This window comes from Lissotriton vulgaris, chromosome 1_1 (genome assembly GCF_964263255.1).
Source record: "Lissotriton vulgaris chromosome 1_1, aLisVul1.2, whole genome shotgun sequence".
NCBI classification, from domain to species: Eukaryota; Metazoa; Chordata; class Amphibia; order Caudata; family Salamandridae; genus Lissotriton; species Lissotriton vulgaris.
This window is the reverse complement of record NC_141685.1, coordinates 122,799,323-122,820,348: the sequence shown is the minus strand read 5'-3', so window position 1 is coordinate 122,820,348 and position 21,026 is coordinate 122,799,323. Positions and strand designations below refer to the sequence as shown.

Here is a 21,026-nt window from a genome sequence, read left to right as displayed (position 1 = left end):
AATGTTTTTATGTATAATCAATGGGAACATTGTGCTACACCACCTAAAAGCAGTTCTAAAGCATTTTTTGAGAAATTCAAATACTTCTCAGGTTTTAACACCAGTAATGCAGAAACGTTTTATTACAAACTGTTAGATAAAACAGGAATGAAAACAATGCTGACAAATTCTAAATTGATATATTCAGAAGCATTTTATGACAAAATGATGACATTTGGTTTTGATTATTGGAAAAATAATATTGAAACGAAAACAATTTGGGGTACAAAAGATTGGCAGGTACAATGCATTGAAGCACTATTTAGAACCTGCATGATACCAGAACAAATGTTGTTTTTAAATGACACAATACACCAAACATCCTGTCTTGGCCTAGCTAAGATCAAAGACCTTAAAACACCGTCTATACCAAAGCCAATACCTGAAAATGCAACTGCAGATATTGAGTTAGGCGTGTCATAAATTTTACATTTTAACAGAACACATCCTGATTGGAATAAGTGGTTAATCTGGCCTACTGACACAAACAGCTGTCAAGATAGATTCCTGAATAAAACACAGGGTTTAAAAATGACCAGATTAGACTCGAGATACTCCCAGAGACAACATCCAGGGATAATAACAACATACAGTGTAGGGAAACTCTGCCTTGAATGGCTAACAACATCCACACTGGCTGAAATTAAGCAACACTTGTCTTTACTAAAAGATGGTGCTGATTTGCGCAATTTCATTTTTGGACCACGCAAACAGCGTCAAAAGCGTTTCATAGCGACCAGTATCTATGCTGCTTACAACGAGGCTTGGAAAGTCAAACAAATTGAAACAGCTGAAAAAATATGAGAAATTGATCGTATTCATTTGGAGAAATCACTTTCTGTAGTAGACAATGGGTTAATGACTCTGTCTTCCAGAATATATTCGTTGGACAATATTGTATCATCTGCCTTTGATGTGATAGACAGAGACTTGCTAATGTTACAACATGGCCAATCTCAATTACGTTCTATTATAGAATTAGGCTGGACGCTGCAAAATCTTCGTTCAGGCTATGTACCTTGGCGTTTAATCAATACAACGTCATTATTTTCCATTTTTAACCTTACTGATAAACAGATCAGTTTGGCACAGAAAGGAGCAGACTATACAATCCTGAGCATCGAAAAACTCGAGAGATTACCATTGACAATGTCAGAGAGTCCTGTCATTGAATGGATAATACACGGAATTATCACAATTCCGATAACAACTTTCCGATTTAAAAAGTGCCTTGAGTACATACCTGCTGGCCAGTATGAACAATTAGGTAAAGGATATGTAAAATCTGAATGGAAATTACCATACACACATTCTTGCTATAGTGACAGCGACAAAAATGTATTTCTTAGTGGTGACAACTGTAAACATTCACTAAGCGGTATACTTTTGTGTCAGGGTATTAATTTACACGGAGCATGTGATGGAAATTCTAACAACCTTTCATGCCACCAGCTAGTCACACCTGCAACTCAGATAGAGCCCTTCTTTATGCAACTTTCAAACGGGAGTTACATTCTTAGAACGGATCACAGATGTTGTGGCCTTGTGCCAGGGAAAAGTTATCTAGTAAGCGTAACATCCATGGTCAAAAGCTGTATGCAAGCATTGTTTCCGAGTGGGCCTGCAGACACAGTGACTCCCATCTGGCCTCGTCTGAATCTCTATTCTATACGAATTGATACATTAAGCAAAATGAAATCTGTACTTTTACAGACAACAGTGCCTATAACGTCATCAAAAGAGACGTATGATCTTCTAGTTGCAAGGACAGCTACTGAAGTTCATGACCTTTTATCAACAAATTGCCCCGTGCATTTCGTACAAATGTTGAGCCAACTTCTTAACATGTCTAGTGCAACAAGCATCCCAGGAATATTTAAGACAGTCTTTACGGGACTTCTAACACCCTTCCAGGCAATTTTGGGAATCGTTCCTAATTTTGTACACTCTGTTTTTGGCGGAATACCATTATTTTTGGGACTTGTAGCAGGGATTTTATTTTTGACCCTCCTGCTTCGTTATGGCAAGCCGAAACTCAGACATAGCTTCCATAGGAATGGAAGAGACAATCCTAGCAATGCGCTACCGGGACAGGATAACTAACGTCCTTGGATTGGCCAGGCTGAGAGATCTAAACATGACCTGGTTCCTTTCATTCAGACCTATATGGCAGAACTGTATCTTACCGGTACTACAATGTATGCTATGCGGCGATGAATGCGTGTTGGACATCTGTCTTTCACTTCCATCAGCAGTACCAATGGACGTCGATACTTTGCTCAGTCCAATAACGGCTCACGCATTGTGTTGTCCCCAGCGGATCCTGATGACGGCATTCGTGGAGACTCCTGTGCTATGACTAGGTGGTAACAGTGGAGCAAGCGACAAAAGCAACATCACCCAGGTACGACCATCTGTGAGCATTGCTGCTCCTGACTATGATGACAGCAATCACCCTCACACCTTCCAAGTTACAGCACTATCGAATTTGGTTGAACTATCACCTGATTTTGTAGACCAATTCTTTGAGAGCCTGTCTGATACGATGTTCTCACCCGTACAGAAACAATAACTTTTGAGAAGCTTTCCGACACACAGCGTTCCCATGAACTCTGAATTCGGCCTTCAGTTTTGATCAACAAAAACTGCAAAAAGCTTTGGAACTCTATTTCCCCGTTCAAGCATTAATTCTTTTGAATTGGAAATTTTTAATATTGACCTTTTTTTGGCACGAACAATTCTTTGCTTAACGTAAAAACTATTCTTAGAGAACAGAAGCTTCACACTTCTATTTCTAAACACATCTAGAGACATAACAACATTACATCAGCCTCTAGCACATGTTATTACAATGTATTTATATGTGATGATTTATCTCGCCCTTCTTCTGTCAGAGATACTTCATGTGTAATTCTTTTTGCATAATCGTTCAATGATTTCATATGCAATAATTTTTTGAATGATTTCTATGCTTCAAAAAACGTACAGTACCTAAATTTCATGTATTACAAGTACGCCTATTTCGAATGCATTTTGTATTTTGGGGTGGGCAATGTTACACATGCATCTAATTGCTCTAGTTTTAGTAATTTGATGGACATGAATACGTGGACTGGGTGTTGCGTGTTTATCTAGGTTCCTGATCGATACTGTGACCTTATGCCCCTATTCGGCTATAAATCCATTTATTCCCTATATTGGCATAACCGTCCAAGTGCGATTTTCAGAAAGTCATCTCTGGCCTCACACGAACAGAGCCACATTCCAGCATAGTTCTCTGCCACTTCCTTTGTGACCAATTAGTGCAATGACAGAGCAGAAGTCACTATCTGATATTCCTAGATTAACACTCCGAGTTCTTCAACAAGATAAAAACTCAGCAAACCTGGAAATCCCCGCTTGCTGTGTTTTGATTAGTAATGGAACTCTAATGAGCAACTGATAACTATCACTTCCTAGTGACATCTTTAATTGACGTCTTATGTCCAGCAAACTTGCGTCAAACCCGGCACCTGTCAGGTATAAATATTACCAACGTTGCCTTAAGCAATGAGACCAACAAGAGCTGTCGTGCTGTTGTAAGCTGCTGTGCACCCTGTGTGCATCCCATTGCTGCTGCAGGCAGTACGCTGCTGCTGTCCCTTGGTGGTGAAGCTACTGATACCATTATCGCTGCTAAAGCGCGAACGATGGTGCAGTACGCTTAGGAGCTGAACAGCCGTCCCTCTGCGAAGAGCCCAGCAGATCCAGCTGCCGCGGACGCTGTCCCCCCTCCTCCTCCCGACGCGCTGAAGAGAGCCGCTGCCTTTCTCCTGCAGAGAAATCCAGCTCCAGCGTTTCCGGTCTGCCCTCGCGGGTGACTGGGATATTGAGTGCCCCCTGAAGGAGATACCAGACCTCCATCATTCTATTCAGAGGTATGGTGTTGACTAAACCCTTAGACGAGAATTCTTGAAGCAAACCTTGGCAAAACCAACTTAACTTAAAGCTACTTACTTACTCCCCTTCCACGTGTTAGGCTTAGGTCAGGCACACTGGGGTGGGCGTAGTTAGAAGCACCAGTTGAGTATTTTAGCCTAATGTATATATGACTGTATATATGTTTTATTACTTCTAAACCATTGTATGGCTAAGAAACCATATCAATGCTTTTACAGTTCTATTTCGCAATACTTATCTTACTGTACGTACTTTTTATAATAACAAGTCTTGCAATTGTGGCAATACATTTCTCTTGTACGAGAAGAAAGACTGTTCAATAAATGTTAACCCTTTATTGACAAACGCCCGTCTCTCTATTCTCTACATATTGTGAAAGTAAACTGCACTAACCTGACTGAGTGAAATACCTGTCTATTGTTTTACACGACCCTAGAGATTGACTCTTGATCTGAGGAGCAAAGTTGTCATGTTGCACGGTTGTTGGAAAGCTGAATCCCTTCTTGTCTGTGCCAGGGAAGCTGATCACTTCCCATGCAGAGAAGAAAGTTTCCAGTGACCTCTGAGCTAGTTGGTAACACACCCAATTAAGTTTAGCATAGTCAGTGGAGGCCTGGAATATCCGCAGTTCCACGTCGATACTACTGTTTATGTTATTCCAATGCGCAGGGCCTAGTGGGAAACTAGGAACTACACTACAGCATGGGCTTCTCAAGTCAGTGCAGTAGAGGTGGTGAAGAGTAATGAGTGGTCAGTCCACGTCAAAGGCATGGGCTTCACAAGTCAGTGCAGTAGAGGTGGTGAAGAGTAATGAGTGGTCAGTCCACGTCAAGGCATGGGCTTCACAAGTCAGTGCAGTAGAGGTGGTGAAGATTAATGAGTGGTCAGTCCACGTCAAAGGCATGGGCTTCAAGAGTCAGTGCAGTAGAGGTGGTGAAGATTAAGTCCAAGATTGTGGCGCGCCAAGTGAGTAGGGCCTGTAATCTTTTGTTGAGTCCTCAAGTCTTTAAGTCTGATAATAGTTTTGCTACTTCCATATCTAAAAAATCTTCTGCACGATAATTAAAATCCCCAAGCAGGAGAAATGTTTGTGATGAGGGGCTTGAAAGACTTACTCTGCTCAATCGGGGAAATCCTGCTGCAGACCGGGATGTCAAAAAGATACAGCACAGTCTATAAAAAAACATAAAGATGATATATACATTAAAAACAGAAGTAGCCAAGTTTTTATCTTTAAAAGTATTAAGAAGTACTAATGCTCTGTTTTCATTTGCCTGCAAGGTTTGCTGTATATTCCGTATATATTTCTCTGAGAGAAAGCACGAGTGACTGAGCGAAAGGGCTATAGATTTGTTACCACAATTCCTGGAGGGAGACGGGGTAGTCATGTTCGGTGGCTGCCAAAACCATTTTCTACCTTTCTAGGTTTAGGGATGCTTATAGTTTTGTTGCCTGCTGTTGCATTATTTTTCTGCTTTACTGAGTGTGTTATACTCATTTTTTTCCTGCACTTGTACTTTGAGGGCATGTTCCTAACCGGGTGGCCATTTTGTTCAGCCACACTCTCACTCCGGGAAGCACTCTAGTCGCTGCAAGCGTCCTGCCTAACCCCTACTCAATGGCCCCAGATCGGACGCGTGCAGCTCGCTTAATCTTCCCAATGGCCCCCAGCGCCGGGATGCCTCCGGGTAGCTGTGCACTTTACGAATACTGGATTTACTAGTTACTATTTATTTTACGCAATGTTTCTTAGTGAAACATGGCTGCACATGAGCTCTGGCCCTGATGTGGCTGCAGCTTTACTGTTTAACTATGCTATAGTCAGGAAAGACAGGGACTCCAAGACAGGTGGTGGCATTGCTATAATTTATAAAAAGTCCTACATGTACAAATTTGAAGACTTGCCATTTACGAGCTGTGAGGCAGCTTTATTTAAGCTTGCCCTGACCCCTAAGTTCACCTTCTCAGGCTTACTAGTTTATCGTCGCCCAGGGCCATCCGGTCCATGGGCTTCATCCTTTCCTGACCTAATAACACCTTTTCTCGTAAATGCCGCCAACTTCTCCATCTTGGGCGACCTTAACTTACTTTTGGATGACTCTGCATGTATTAACAGCGCTACTTTTATCTGGAAACATTGAATATTGCACTTTGCAACTCCGGTCCCATTCATGTGGCCAGCCACCTACTGGACCCTATTTTCCCCAGTTTATCCAACATTCAAGCCCACCAGCTCTTCCCCTATGTTGGTCTGATCACTTTGCGATCGGCTTGCGTTTCGAGATCTCAGTGAACTCACCTGTAGCCGCACCTAGCATCAGAAAACCAACTATGAACTGGGGAAAACTGGACATTGAAGCTCTCAATAAGATTTTGGCTTCCAATGCTCCTATCACAAAACAAATGTCTGTCACTCTTTCAGTTGTCGTCCAAAAGTGGCTTTTACATGCCATTGATACCTGTCTTCCACCCTCTAATAAGAAGGTGAACAACCACAGCCCCCTGCCCCTTGGTTCACTGAGAATTTAAAAACAGAGAAAACCAAATGCAAAGCTTTGGAAGGACGCTGAAGGAGAAACTATGCGCCTGACAACAAACTTGCATATAAAAGGGAAAAAAGAGAATACCACACTCTCTGTAAGTCAGCTCATGCTGAATATGTCTCCTCGACCATCTCTAGTGCGCTGAATTGTTCCAAGACATTATTTAAAATGGTCAAAGAACTTTCTGGATCTGAAACTCAATCTACTCCCCCCTTCCCTGAATGGTTTACAATGTGAAGACGTGGAGAAATTCTTCCTCCATAAAGTGGAGAAAATATACTCTGAAATGAAGGGCATAAAACCAGGTACCCCCCATCAGCAAGCACCTACATCCCCTCAAGCAGCCAGAACCATCTCTCACAGAGACAACAGGATCGCTGAATCCACGAATAAACTGGAAATGTGGTCTCCATTCGATATGAACTCCCTTATACGACTCATAGCCAGTATTAAATCTGGCTCACCCTGTGACCCTCTTCCGATCTCGGTGCACCAGCAGCTTGAGTCGCTTTCACTCACAATAATCATGGAACTCTTGAATGCCTCCTTACAGGAGGCAATGGTTCCCCCAGAGTGGAAACACGCAATGGTGCTTCCTCTTCTGAAGAAGGCTAACTACCGGCCTCTTTCATTGCTCCCTGCAAAAAGAACAATGGATGGACAGAATGCAGAACAATGTCATATATTCACCCCAATATAGCGATCTGGGCCTAAATCCATCGTTTTTCCTCACTATCCCATTCCAGTTTGGACCCAGCCATATGGAAATCAGTCTTGACCCTGCACACAATGGGACAGTCTAGCCCGAACTGCCAGGTCAGGTCCTCCCTGGACTGGAAACAAGCATCCTATGACCGGTTTCGGGCTTTCAACCCTCATCAGGCAGGATAGCTTGACTTCAGTGGCATGGAGAGCACGGGACCCACGTCTGGGCATACCTGTCCCACTCGGGGTGACAAATGGAAAAACAACAATTTATGGACATAATGCAGAACAATATCATACATTTATGATAGTACAACGATCTGGGCCTAAAGCCATAGTTTTTTTGCTCACCATGCCATTCCAGCTTGGATCCAGCAATATGCAAATCAGTCTTGACCCTGCACCCAATGGGAAAAGTCCAGCCCGAACTGCCAGACCAGGTCCTCCCTGGAATGGAAACAAGCATCCTAGGACCGGTGTCGGGCTTTCAGCCCTCATCAGCCAGGATAGCTTGATTCCAGTGGCATGGAGAGCACTGGACCCACGTCTCGGTATACCCGTCACACTCGGGGTGACAAATGCAAAAAGAACAATTTATGGACAGGATGCACAACAATGTCATACATGCACCCCAATACAGCGATGTGGGCCTAAATCCATTGTTTTTTTGCTCACCATGCCATTCCAGTTTGGACCCAGCCATATGTAAATTCGTCTTGACCCTGCAACCAATGGGAACAGTCCAGCCCGAACTGCCAGGCCGGTTCTCCCTGTACTGGAAACAAGCATCCATCAGCCAGGATAGCTTGACTCCAGTGGCATGGAGAGCAAGGGACCCATGTTTGGGCATACCCGCCCCACTTGGGGTGACAAATGCAAAAAGAACAATTGATGGACAGAATGCCTAACAATGCCTTACATTCACCCCAGTACAGCGATCTGTGCCTAAATCCATCGTTTTGCTCACCATCCCTTTCCAGTTTAGATCCAGCCATATGCAAATCAGTCTTGACCCTGCACCCAATTGGAACAGTCCCGTTCTGAATTCCGTCCATCAATTGTGTGTCTTTTGCTTTCTCTCCCTAAGTGCGCCGGGTATGCCCAGAAGCGGGTCCCGGGCTCACTGTGCCACTGGAATCAAGCTATCCTGGCTGATTGGGGTTGAAAGCCCAACACCGGTCCTAGGATGCTTGTTTCTGGTCCAGGGAGGACCTGGCTTGGCAGTTCAGACTGGACTGTTCCCATGAGGCACAGGGTCAAGACTGATTTGCATATGGCCAGGTCTAAACTAGGGTGGCATGGTTAGCAAAAGAATGATGGATTTAACCCAGATCTCTTGACTGGGGGTGAATGTTTTGATTTGTTCTGCATTCCGTCCATCAATTGCGTGTCTTTTGCTTTCTTGCCCTATGTGCGCCGGTAGTATGCCTAGACATGGGTCCCAGGCTCAATGTGCCACTGGAATCAAGCTATCCTGGCTGATGGGGGTTGAAAGTCCGAAACCGGTTCTAGGACGCTTGTTTCCAGTCGAGGGGGGACCTGGCTTGGCAGTTCAGACTGGACTGTTCCCATGAGGCACAGGGTCAAGACTGATTTGCATATGGCCAGGTCTAAACTGGGGTGGCATGGTGAGCAAAAGAATGATGGATTTAACCCAGATCTATGGATGTTTTGATTTGTTCTGCATTCCGTCCATCAATTGTGTGTCTTTGTTTTTTATTCCATTGCTCCTGGCCTTCTTGAAAATCCCAGAAAGACACATTAATTCACAGCTATCTCAGTTTGTCGAGTCACAACATTTTTTACGCTCATCTCAGTCGGGCTTTAGAGCTAGCTTTTCAACTGAAACTACCCTTCTTGGAGTTACGGAAAGGCTGCAACGCAATTTAGATTCTGGAGACACGATGGCCCTCACATTACTTGATTTGAGAGCAGCTTTCGACCCGGTGTCTGACACTGTGTTAGTGAAAGCCTTACGATCTTTGGGTGTTACCAGGCCGGCACTCAACTGGCTTATCTCTTTTCTCACCGACTGAACGTCCCAGGTCTTCTCCCCCCAATGGCCAGTTCTGTTACTCATTCCTCTCCCTACGGGGAACCCTATGGCTCCATTCTTAGCCCTTTGTTATTTAACGTGAGTGTCAGACCTCTGTCTGACATTGCAGAGGAGGCAGGCTGTCCCTGTTCTCCTATGCTGACGACACCCAGAGAGTCTTCTCTCTCTCTATGGAGAGGGTGTCAGACATCTGCTCTCCAGATGGGGTTGAGTAAAATTGCATACTGGATGCAGGCCAGTTTTCTCAAACTGAATGGAGAGAAAACTAAGGTCCTGATTCTGGGGAAGAATAAAGATCTTTGGGGTCCCCAAAACTGGCCTACTGAAATGGGTGTTCTTCCTCAGCCCTACCGCCAAGATCGCAATTTAGATTTTGATAAGAATAGCCCAGGCTGTTTTCAGCCAGAGTAACAAAGCTAGTAAAAGATTTCAATGACCAGGTATTGTCCTGTGTCGATGACTTATATCTGACGGATGATGACCTCTTGGAACATCTGACAAGAGTAAATCGCATAATTCTGGAGTTTGCTCACATGGGCTACAAATAATTTTAGAAAATCAAAGATTGCCCACCTCAATATCCTTTTTCTGAGCTGGGGAGATGTCTATGTCTCTCCTCGGCACCGGAGCGAGGGATCACTCTAGCTTTATCCACAGCTCACAATGACTCTGGTTAAAGGCAAATACAGAACCGTGACTGGCGCCTAGACTCCGAAAAAACCACAGAACGCTACATGTGGTAGAAATATGCTCTGGCTACTGAAATAACTCAATGGACTGAGAGCGCCTGGGCACAAGAGACCCCCGGCAGTGGCAGGGCTCACCTTTGGAAGGCAGTGAGTAGGGGACAGAATTATCCAAACCCTGACTAACACCGAGGCATGCACCCCTCTACCCATGAAGCTGAGCCGCGTTACAAGGAGCCAAGTGCTCCGATGAGGCGCTGTGTTAGACATAAGAAAACAAGTTACTTACCTGTAACTTTGGTTCCCCAGGATTGGTAACTTTCATAGATTCCCATGCTTTGTATCATTCCCCGTCGTCGGAATGGGAGCCTCGGTAAGTAAAAAAATATCATAACCATAGGTACAAAACAGAAAATTCGGCCTAGGCCTCATCTCATTTTGTAGCATATCACCCTTTTTGTGTAAAAGAGCCCAAACTTTCTGCAACAACCAATCAGAATAGCCTCACCCCATAGAACCCTCATGAGAGAGCCTCAGAGCCTCAGATTTTCGTAGCCGTTGTGCAACAGCCACTATCTCAGTAAAAAAGGCAGAGCTTTCCCAGGGGAGGAGTGGGGGCGCATGGTAATTCATGAAAGTTACCAATACTGGGGAACCAAAGTTACAGGTAAGTAACTTGTTTTCTTGCCCCAGTATTGGAACTTTCATAAATTCCCATGCTTTGTATCAGAGTAGCTAGCAGTAAGCCATAAAAGCATATTTTGTTACATGAATCTATTACATGACAACATAGTTATCCTCATAGGAAACAAATCATAAAATGTTACCATAGAAAGGAACACGATAACTGATACAAAATGTGCAATACAGGAAGGAGGGATTGTAGGGAAAGCTCACCTCTCATTGAAAAAGATTCCTGAGGACTGCTTGTCCAACAGCTGTGTCATCCTTCATTGTAGAATCTAGGCAGTAGTGCTTCGTGAAGGTATGCGTACTGCTCCAGGTCGCTGCCCTGCAGATTTCTTTGATAGGGACTCCAGAAAATAGAGCCACCGAAGATGCCACTGATCTTGTGGAAGTGTAAGGGTGGAGATGTTGTTTCTGACACCATAGGCAGAATCTCTTCCATTTTGCTTTATAAGTTTTGTTCGTACTTGGAGCTCGAGCCTGAGACAAAACGTCCCTACACTCTTTGGGGAGGTTCAGATCTCGGAACTCCCTGTACTCAGGAGCCACGCCGTTAAGTGAAGCGAGCTCGGATCCGGATGGAGCACTTGACCCGGAGACCTCGTCAACAGGGAAGGAACCAGTTGCAGGCAAATTGGATGATCCTGAGACAGCAAGAGGAGCTCTGTGTACCAGAACTGTCGGGGCCACGCCGGTGCAATCAAGATCATTCTGCACGGCTCCGCCTTGATTTTCCTGATTAACCTTGGGATTAGGGGTATCGGAGAAAAAGCGTAAAAGAATGCACCGTACCAGGCAATCGAAAGCGCGTTCCCCAAGGACCCCGGATGGTGATCCCTGCTTGCATAGAACCGGTATTTGGTGTTCTCCGGAGTCGCAAATAGGTCTATGGTCGGGGTCCCCCAGACCGAAAGCACCTCCTCTAGAATGGTTTGGTCTAACTCCCATTCGTGATTGGTCGATTTCTGACGACTTAGTGCATCCGCTGTTATATTGAGCAAACCTGCAAGGTGTTCTGCTGTCAGAGCAATTTTGTGAAGAATCGCCCAATCCCAAATTAGCTGAGCTTCCTTGGTTAGAGTCTGAGATCTTATTTCACCCTGCTTGTTGATATTGTGCATGGCAGTTGTGTTGTACGTCCGGACCAGCACTGAATGATTCCGAATCCGTGGCAGAAAAGCCTGTAAAGCGAATCGAATGGCTTTGAGCTCTAACAGGTTGATGTGGCACTTGCATTGACCTGGATCCCAGTGTCCACTGACTTGTAGTTCCTGAAGCACCGCTCCCCAGCCTTCTAATGAGGCGTACGTGGTGAGAACCATGGGAGACGGAGGAAGCGTGAAAGTCAATTCCTCTGCGATGTTGTCTCTCACTAACCACCATTCGCATGCCTTTTTCATCTCTGGTGTCACCGTAACCCTGTCGTCGTAAGAGCCTTCTGCTTGGTACCATTGTTTGTCGAGTTGCTATTGCAGCGGACGCAGTCGCATCCTGCAATGCGGAATTAATGATATGCAGGATGAGGTCGATCCGAGCAGGGACTTGTAGAGCCGTACTGACTGGGATTTCTTTTTTAGCAATTGGCGAGCCAAGAGCATCAATTTGTTTTGACGTTCGTCTGTTGTGTAAACCTTGCAGTGCTTGGTGTCCAGAATGGCCCCTAGAAACCTTGCCGACCTGGACGGTTGAAGAACTGATTTGTCCTTGTTGAGCTGAAGGCCCAGGTGATTGAACAATTGAATGCAGGTCGTAATGGCCTTGGAAGTTCCCTGGAAAGATGGAGCCTTGACTAGCCAGTCGTCCAGGTAGGGAAAAGCTTCCACAGATTGTTTCCTGAGGAAAGCTGCCACAGGGGCCAACACTTTTGTAAATATCCTTGGTGCAGACCGGAGACCAAAAGGAGGTACTTTGAATTGGAAATAGCTCTTGCCTACTGTGAAGCGCAAGTATTGCCTGTGAGCTGGGTGGATCGGCACATGGAAATAAGCATCTTCTAAATCCAGAGTCGCCATGTACTCCCCTGGATTTAACAGACGAAGAATATCCCGGAGAGTGACCATCCTGAAGGACAGTTTGATGAGATAAGTGTTGAGCTCCCGTAGATCTAATATTGGGCGCCTGCGAACCAGGAAGAACCTGGAATAAAACCCTTTCCCTCTCTGCGAGAGAGGTACAGGTTCTATTGCCCCCTTGATGAAAAGCTGGTGGGCTGCGAGATGTACCGGTCCCAGATGTTTCAATTGACTGGCGCCTGGAGCTCTGTTTGGAGGTAGATGTTGAAACTCCAACGTATGGCCACTCTGAACGATATTCAGGACCCACTGGTCTGATGTAATAATTCTCCAGCTGTCTAGACAATGAGAAATCCTGCCCCCCACTGATGTCATCAGAGGGGTAGGAACAGTAGAAAGAGCTGTGAGGCCTCTATTGCCTTTTGCAGTTGTCACGTCCTTGACGACCTTGATGTCCTCTCTGTGGTTGACGAGAGAAAGACGCCGACTGGCCCTGGCGTTGATTGGAATACTGAGGCTTGTACGATTGGGAGGATTGGTTGCCACCCCTGTAAGAGGAGAAACCTCTCCCTCTCGCACCTCTGAATGGAACCTTACGGTAGTTCAAAGACCCCAAAGACTTCGCTGTGTCCGTGTTTTTTTTTATGCTTTGAAGGGGCTTCATCCACATGCTTTCCGAAAAGCATTTCTCCATCGAATGGCAAGTCCAAAATCTTGTTCTGGACCTCCTGGCGTAACTAGGTTGCCCGCAACCAGCCCTGACGCCGTAACACAGCTGATACAGCTAGGGCACGAAAAGCAGTAGACGCTATGTCCATAGCACAATCTATCACCTCTGACGAGGATCGCTCTCCTTCCATGAGAACTTTTCTGGCCTCATCCCTTGTTGATTCTGGAAGCTGCTCCACAAACAGGGAGAGATCGCACCACATTTGTTGATCATACCTGCCCAGGATGGCAAGAGCATTAGCAGCTCGAACCAGGAGGCTGGCCATAGTGGAGAATGTTTTGCCTACATTGTCCAGGCGCCTCCCTTCCTTGTCCGGCGGTGTTGTAAGGGGCGTTGAAGGATTTTTCGATTTGCTTTGCGCCGCTTGAGAAATGACAGAATCCGGTTTAGGTTGTCCAAGTAGGCACACTGGACTGCCCTCAGGTGCCTTATACTTCTTCTCCAGCCGGGGAAGAACAGGAAGAACTGTCGCCGGATTTTGTATAACTTGAATCCCTTCTGACCATACATGTTCTATTATAGGTATAGATCGGACTGACCTTTTGTATGGTTCCTTAAAGTCAAGCAGTCTGTCTGCACAGCCGTGATCGGCAGACCAAATCTTTTAGACGCCCTCTCCATGAGGTTATGGAAACCCCCAATGTCAGCTGGAGGAGAGGTAGAAGTATCCTGCCCTGTCCCATCTGGAACTTGAAGGCCACCATCATCATAATCCATATCTGGATCTTGAGGAGGATCTTCCTGAATATTGTCATCTGAAGAGACATCATCATCATCCTGAACTGTCACCACATCCTGGGTATCCTCTCTGGGTTCTGGTTCCACAACCCGTGAGACCACCGGTGTCACTGCAGGAGCAGGAGGGAGGGCGCTCCTGTTGTATTATAGGTTGATATGGAAACCTATTCCTATAATCCTGCAACATCAATTGCAAATCCGATATCAGAGAGGATGGCATTGCCACCATGTCCTGTCCTAAGGTTCGAGGAGGCCTGTCTTTTAGGATATATTGTTGATCGTAATATTCCTCAGTGTCTGTATTCTGACACTTCACATTTAAGTCCGAGGGGCTGTAGGCATCCCCATAAGTAAAGTCCACATTTGTAAAGCGCACAATCACCCGTAAGGGTCTCTAGGCCCTGGGGGCCGTCGGGAAGATTAGGCGAGCTATTGCCCAGAGTCACATGGTGCTGGGCTAACCTGCCGCCGGAGCCGTGGATCGAACCGTGGTCCCCAGATTCCAGCGTCAGTTGCCCTGGCCGCGGAGCCTCACCTCTTCCTGGAACATTATCCTCCTCGTCATCAGACTCCTCATGCAACAGCATGGTAGGAGGCAAAGGTGTTACTCGCCTAGGAGAAGTCATCTCAGGTGTTATTTGCTGCCTTCGCATGGAAATTTGGATCCTTTGAATGGTCGACGACCTCGTCGACGGAGTGGTCCTCGACGGAAACGACGGTGTAATCGTCGTCGACGGAACCGTCAACGGAGAAATGGTTTTCGTCGACAGAGCTTTCATCGTCGACGGTGGATTTATCGTCTATTGCATCGTCGACAAACTCATCGTCATCAACATTACAGCAGCCGTCGTCGACGTAGTTCTCGTCATCGATGCAGCCGTCGACACTACCTTCGTCGTCATTATCGCAGACGTCGAGAATGTAGCCACCATCGTCGACGAGCAGGAAGGCACTTTAAACGTCGACGAAGTCATCAATGGTGTTGTCGTCGACGCAGCCACTGTCGACGGTCTCGTCGACGGAGCTACACGAGTATTCAGGTCTTTTTTGTATTTTACATTTTTTTATTAAAGTGTTTACGGAATACAACATCTACAATCATAACATTAGGCACAGAATCACGTTACATTAGAACAGTAGGATTTGCGCCATCAATTAGTTCGCTATAGAGCATGTGCAGTTGAACACGAAAGAATTAGGCAGTCATTAACGTTCAAGACAACGGTTACCTCTCCTGATTCACATCTAGTTAGTCATTATCCTAAGTGTATCACTTCTCTAAACCTCGTCGTCGTCATCATCTGAGCTATCTAGATCCTCCTCTGGCAGCAGTTCACATAAGTCCCCTCTGAAAGTGTTCCACGGTGTCCAAATGTTGTTCCATTTATGCGGACTTCCCCTGTTTTCATACACTGTGCGCTCGGTTACCATGATTAAGTCCATATTCCTGCACCACAATGCTAATGTGGGGGGGGATCTGCCGCGCCCCATCTCTGTGCTATGTCTCACTTTGCTACCATGCAACCGAGGGTACCCCAGGTTTGGCCGTAGCGAGTGAGGTCAGTGGGTTCCCAGACATTGAAGAGACATTTTTGTGGCTCGGGCAGAAGGGAAATTTCTAATGTTTGTGAAATGGTGCGCAGGACCTGACGCCAGTACTCTACTATAACAGGACAATTTCACAGGGTATGGTAAAGTGTGCCTTCTTCCCCGCACCCCCTGAGGCAGAACGGGTGTGTCGCGCAGTGTATCTTGTGTACGGTGGTTCTGGTGTAGTACACACAATGCATTATTTTTAGTTGTACAAGCCGGAACTTGGCCGAAATGCCCACCTCCCTAGGGGATGCCAGGGCTGCCAACCACTCCGCGTCATCCATGTCTCCCACCACTGCCACCCATTGGTCTCGGAGTTTAAGTGTGGGGTCGGGCATATTGTTAAGGAGTTTCCGATAAGTGAGGGATGTAGCACGCTGCTGCATGGTGTCTGTGAGCAAACGGTCCTCCAATGGCGAGGCCTCTGGGACGTCAGTATCCATTGGGATCGCTGTTAGTAAAGCATGGCTAATTTGCACATATCTATACGTTTCAGCCGGTCCTAAATCATATTGTTGTTGAAGTTGTGCAAAAGTAACCACCGTCCTCTTATCCCACATGCCCCCTACCGTGGAAATTCCAATATTATCCCATTGTGTGAAGCCTTTACTTTTTCTTAGTTGTCCCAATGCCTTGATGTCCCAAATTGGGGTGAGTTTGGTGATGGTTCATTTCCACCCTAATTTCGCCTGCGCCGCATACCATAACGCAACCGTCTGTTTCGTGAGTCCTATTAGTCTCGCGGCCTGACCTCTATTATATAGTACCGCCAGCATGTTGTTCGTGCCTAGTTGTATTCTGTCTGCTCGGTATGCCGGATCGTCTTGGGGTGCATGAATCCAGTGATTGATAGTTTTAAGTTGTGCCGCCCAGTAATACAATTGTAGGTTCGGTAGTGCAATTCCGCCGTCATACCAGCTCCTATTTAGTTTAATTTGGGCTATGCATGCCGGCAAGTTGCCCCACAAAAGGGCCGAGACTTGTGCCGCAGCTTGCTTAAAATATTGTAGCGGTATCGGGAATGGTATGTTATCGAGAGCGTAGAGGAACCTCGGTAGAGCCTTCATTTTATATAAGGCTGCTCTACCCAGTAATGTTAGTGGCAGAGACGCCCAGTGTTTGACATTGCGCTATAGGCGCTCTAGAGGAGGTGTCAGATTTTTACTGATAAAGTCTGCGGCATCCCTAGTGACATGTATGCCTAGGTATTTAAAGGAGTCGCTGGATATTACGATCGGGCAGTCGGCGGGGAGCAATGAATCCGGACCTTTTAAGATGAATAGCACAGATTTGGACCAGTTTATCGTGTATCCTGATGTTCGCCCGTGTGTATTACAAATTTCAAGTATTTCTATATACTATGATCAGGATCCGTTAGGTAGAGCAGCATGTCGTCGGCGTAGAGAGAGATACGATCTTCCCATCCCGCCGTCCAGTTAATGCCTTTTAATAATGGGGTCGCCCTAATTAAAGTTGCCAATGGCTCCAGCGCCAATGCAAACAACAACGGCGACAGTGGGCAGCCCTGGCGCGTTCCTCTGGCAAGCTGTATAGTATGCGATATGTGACCGTTGGCGGTTACCTGGGCCACTGGTTCAGCGTATAGGCCCGGAATTTAGGGCCAAATCCCATATGGCTTAGGACCGCAAAAAGGTACTGCCATTCCACCAGGTCGAAAGCCATTTTGGCGTCCAGTGACATTATCACTGTGGGCTCTGAACGTGTCGGAGCCCGTGCCAGTATCCCATGAATTCAGGCCTTTTTGAGAAGTAGTCAGCGACGTACCTGCTGATTTCGTCGTCAACGGACACTGCTTCTTGTCAGCCTTTCCTTCCTGAGGGTCAGCAGCCAGTTTCTTGCTGTCCTTCTCTTTTTGAGATGGTTGTGATGGAACAGAAATATCCTTTTTCACTTTCCTGGCTGTGTCCGTCTCTGCAGCCTGTCCCAGCCTCTCCTTTTCACCTTGGTGAGGAGATTTAATGGGACTAGCCCTCTCAGACCCATCAGAGATCTTTTGTAGGGCTTTGACAGGGGGCCCAGTAGAAGTAGAGGGAGGTGACCTACCCCTCTTTCTGGATCTTCTGGAGGATGTAGCAGATGAAGAATCCTCATCGTCCGATGACAGTACCTCCTTCCGTGACTTTATTTTCTGCAGCCAAGTCAATAATCGGCGCTCCCTGTCTCTCAAGATTTTTGTAGAAAAAGTCCTACAGATCTTACAATCTGTGGCCTTGTGGTCCAGATACAAGCAGAAGATACAGTCATCATGCTTGTCCTCCACAAAAAGTCTCTTTTTAGCACAAGTAGCACAGGCGCTGAACAAAGCCTTCTTCTCCTTCTCCTTGTCCGACATTGTAGTTTTGAAGTATATTGTAGAAGAATCAATTTGAAGAGAAAAGAACTGAGCAGAGCTCAGTGGAGACTCCCTAGCACAACGTGCGGTAGAAAAATCTGAGGCTCTGAGGCTCTCTCAGGAGGGTTCTATGGGGTGAGGCTATTCGGTTGTTGCAGAAAGTTTGGGCTCTTTTACACAAAGAGGGTGATATGCTACAAAATGAGATGAGACCTAGGCCGAATTTTCTCTTTTGTACCTATGGTTATGATATTTTTTTATTTACAGAGGCTCCCATTCCGACGACGGGGAATGATACAAAGCATGGGAATCTATGAAAGTTACCAATACTGGGGCAAGTCGTAAAGTCTCCCCTCCCCCATGTCTCGGCCTCCCTTCCCATGGCGATACAGAGACAGGCTTGCCATATTTAAACGCCAAATATACTTCTTTTGACATAATTATATTTTCATTTTATATAATGAAAACGTAGCTGAAATAACACCTGTACTTCACTTGATAACTTGTGAAGTAGTGTGGCTCACTGGTTAGAGGCGGCAGACCCGAGAGCAGAGGACGGCCCGGGACCAGGGTTCGATTCCCGACGCGGCAGGTTTCTGGACCAGGGTCAGCGGACTCGATAATTCTCTCGCCTCAGTGCCCACTCTGATCAGCGATCACACTCGGCAACTCTGGGCACTAGCTTGCCTCATCTTCACTAACGGCCCCACCAGACCGCCGGGGATGCCTGGTCTCACCCTGGAGATACCCATTAAGGGACCATCTCTCAGGGAAGCCAGGAAGGGTTTCACAGCGGTCGAAGCGCGGAGGTACCCCTTCGGGAGTGATTTCAGCGCTATATAAGCACATAATTAATTAATTAATTAATTAATCCCCAATTCTCCTGCACGTAGAAGCATGATCACAGTGCAAGCACTCTTCAGCCATCACCATCACTGGGTAGAGATCGGCTCAACCAATCAGCACGTGCTCTTCAGCCATCACTGTGAAGAGATCGGCTCAACCAATCAGCATGCTTAGAATGCTGCCACCAATACTGTCATTTGCCTGCATTATAGGCCCTGTGAGAGTGAGAAGCATGGACATCGACCGGAAAGTAAGAGTGTGCCTATCTGGGTGTGGTATGATGAGGGAGAAAGGATATAAACTTGTTTATAACTAGCCGTCTGGCATTAACAGTTGTTAATTGTCTGTCCCCTCGTTGCATTCCCTCGCCTTTGGTTCTTTCACTTAACAGCAGTTAACATCCTTTGCAGGGTGTTAATCTTGTTTGTTAACGCCCTCATAAGCAGGCGATAAAGCTTAAGGGATAAACTGTGATAAAAGCAAATCGAAAGTCCTCCCAAGAGGCTTGATACTATAGTCGGTTCTTTTCTGCCGTACGGCACACTCATTCACACATTCAATGTACACTTATGTCACTCGAGCCTTCAGTCATTCCAAGGGGCCCTCGAAGGCAAGCTTTGTATCGCTTCTACATGGTACAGGAATGTATGCAAATCATTTCTTGGGTATTTAAAAGAGACAAAGTTTCAGAGGGTTAGGTGATTCTTGTCACACCTACACACCCATATCTAGGTGCTTCCAGGCGCTACAGCAGGGTCCAGTTGTTTTATTTAGCCCTTAATACTGTCCTTCAGACAACAGTTCTCTGCATTCTGACAAATAAAGAAGCTAACACACAGGGAATAAACACTGATTTTTTGCTAGATACTCCCAATCCTATTTTAACTCACCACTGTCCATCTACACAATTCTGGCCCCACACCTGCACTTCACCATGTGGCTTTTGGATAAAAGATCACCAGTAAAGTGTCCCTTTTTAGGGAGCCCATCTGTGATTTTGCAATTAGAGGACCAGCATAACTCTACTTCTTGGATACTGAGACGGGGCCCCCGTTTATGCTGGACCTCCCACTCCCTCGTGAGTGGAAAAAGCCCGAAAGTCCCTCCTTTTTGTATTCAGTTCTTCGCACGGCTAAACCCCGCGGGACTTATTTTCGGTGGATAAGATTTGGTCTGTCCCCCTCAAATTTGGATTACACACCACTATATTTGAGTGGTCACCCTCCAAATGAGGGTGTATTTTATTCACCCAAACTAGACCCTCCCAACCAGGTAATGGAAGGCCAGGTTTTGAGTTATGGTGAGGACTAAGCATTAGTGGGCCTCGACAGTGATGGCGCAACTGGAAGCCAATCGGAAGATTTGCAATCACTATCCGACATGAAGAGGGAATGGGTTAAAATCACCTTACATGATTGTTATATAATGCTGGAGCCTGGGCAACAGCCCATTTTCTGGCATATGGATATTTTTTATGTATTAGAACATGATTTGAGAAGGCTGGCATAATGATCTCTTCGCCATGTGGGCACTCCCTGACAAATTCAGGTGGCCAGTCTTTTTCAGCTAGAAGAATGTCATAACCCTTAGATAGCTTCTCCCAAAAGAGTGCTTTTATTTTCCTAGTTATGTCCCCCTCCATCCGGAGCGTTATTTCATATAACTTATGGGGTACACTAACCCTAGTGTCAGCAGTTTCAACTTGAATGTATCCAGTCAAGTCCACTGTCTCCAGATGATCCTTCAGGATTTTGCGAGCTATGGTGACTTCTGGTGCGCTGTCTAGCATTGTCTGAGCCCACTCCCCGTTCTTGAGTTGTGTCCTCAAGATCCTCGGCATGTCTGATTTTTAGACCTGCTACCTTCTTTTTGGTGAATTGAGTTTTATTTTTTTGAACGTGTTGATCGTATTTGGACTTCACGCGTTCTTCCTTGTGTTCTGACCGTCCTCTTCTTTCTTTCCGATTTCTGTGAGGAAGCCTGAAAGGTACGAGAGGAACGTGTATCAGTATCTTGATATCTATCAGGTTTTCTCAAATTATCCCTATTTCTGAGGTTATACCTCTTTTCAGAGGGCTCCTTTTGAGGAGACCTACCCA

The 21,026-nt window shown here is 46.0% G+C and overlaps 1 long non-coding RNA gene across 2 annotated transcripts in view; it reads right to left on the bottom strand.

Annotated features, from left to right (window-relative positions):
- The window catches only part of LOC147737729 (uncharacterized), a 167,922-nt gene that overhangs the window by 87,793 nt on the left and 59,103 nt on the right, over positions 1-21,026 (bottom strand). Inside the window, exon 2 of one of the 2 annotated variants that reach the window (XR_015300850.1) lies at positions 5,094-5,151. The exons of the other annotated variant lie outside the window; for it this stretch is intronic. This is a non-coding gene — a long non-coding RNA (uncharacterized LOC147737729). The remainder of the gene's footprint in view (positions 1-5,093; positions 5,152-21,026) is intronic. 2 annotated transcript variants of the gene reach the window in all.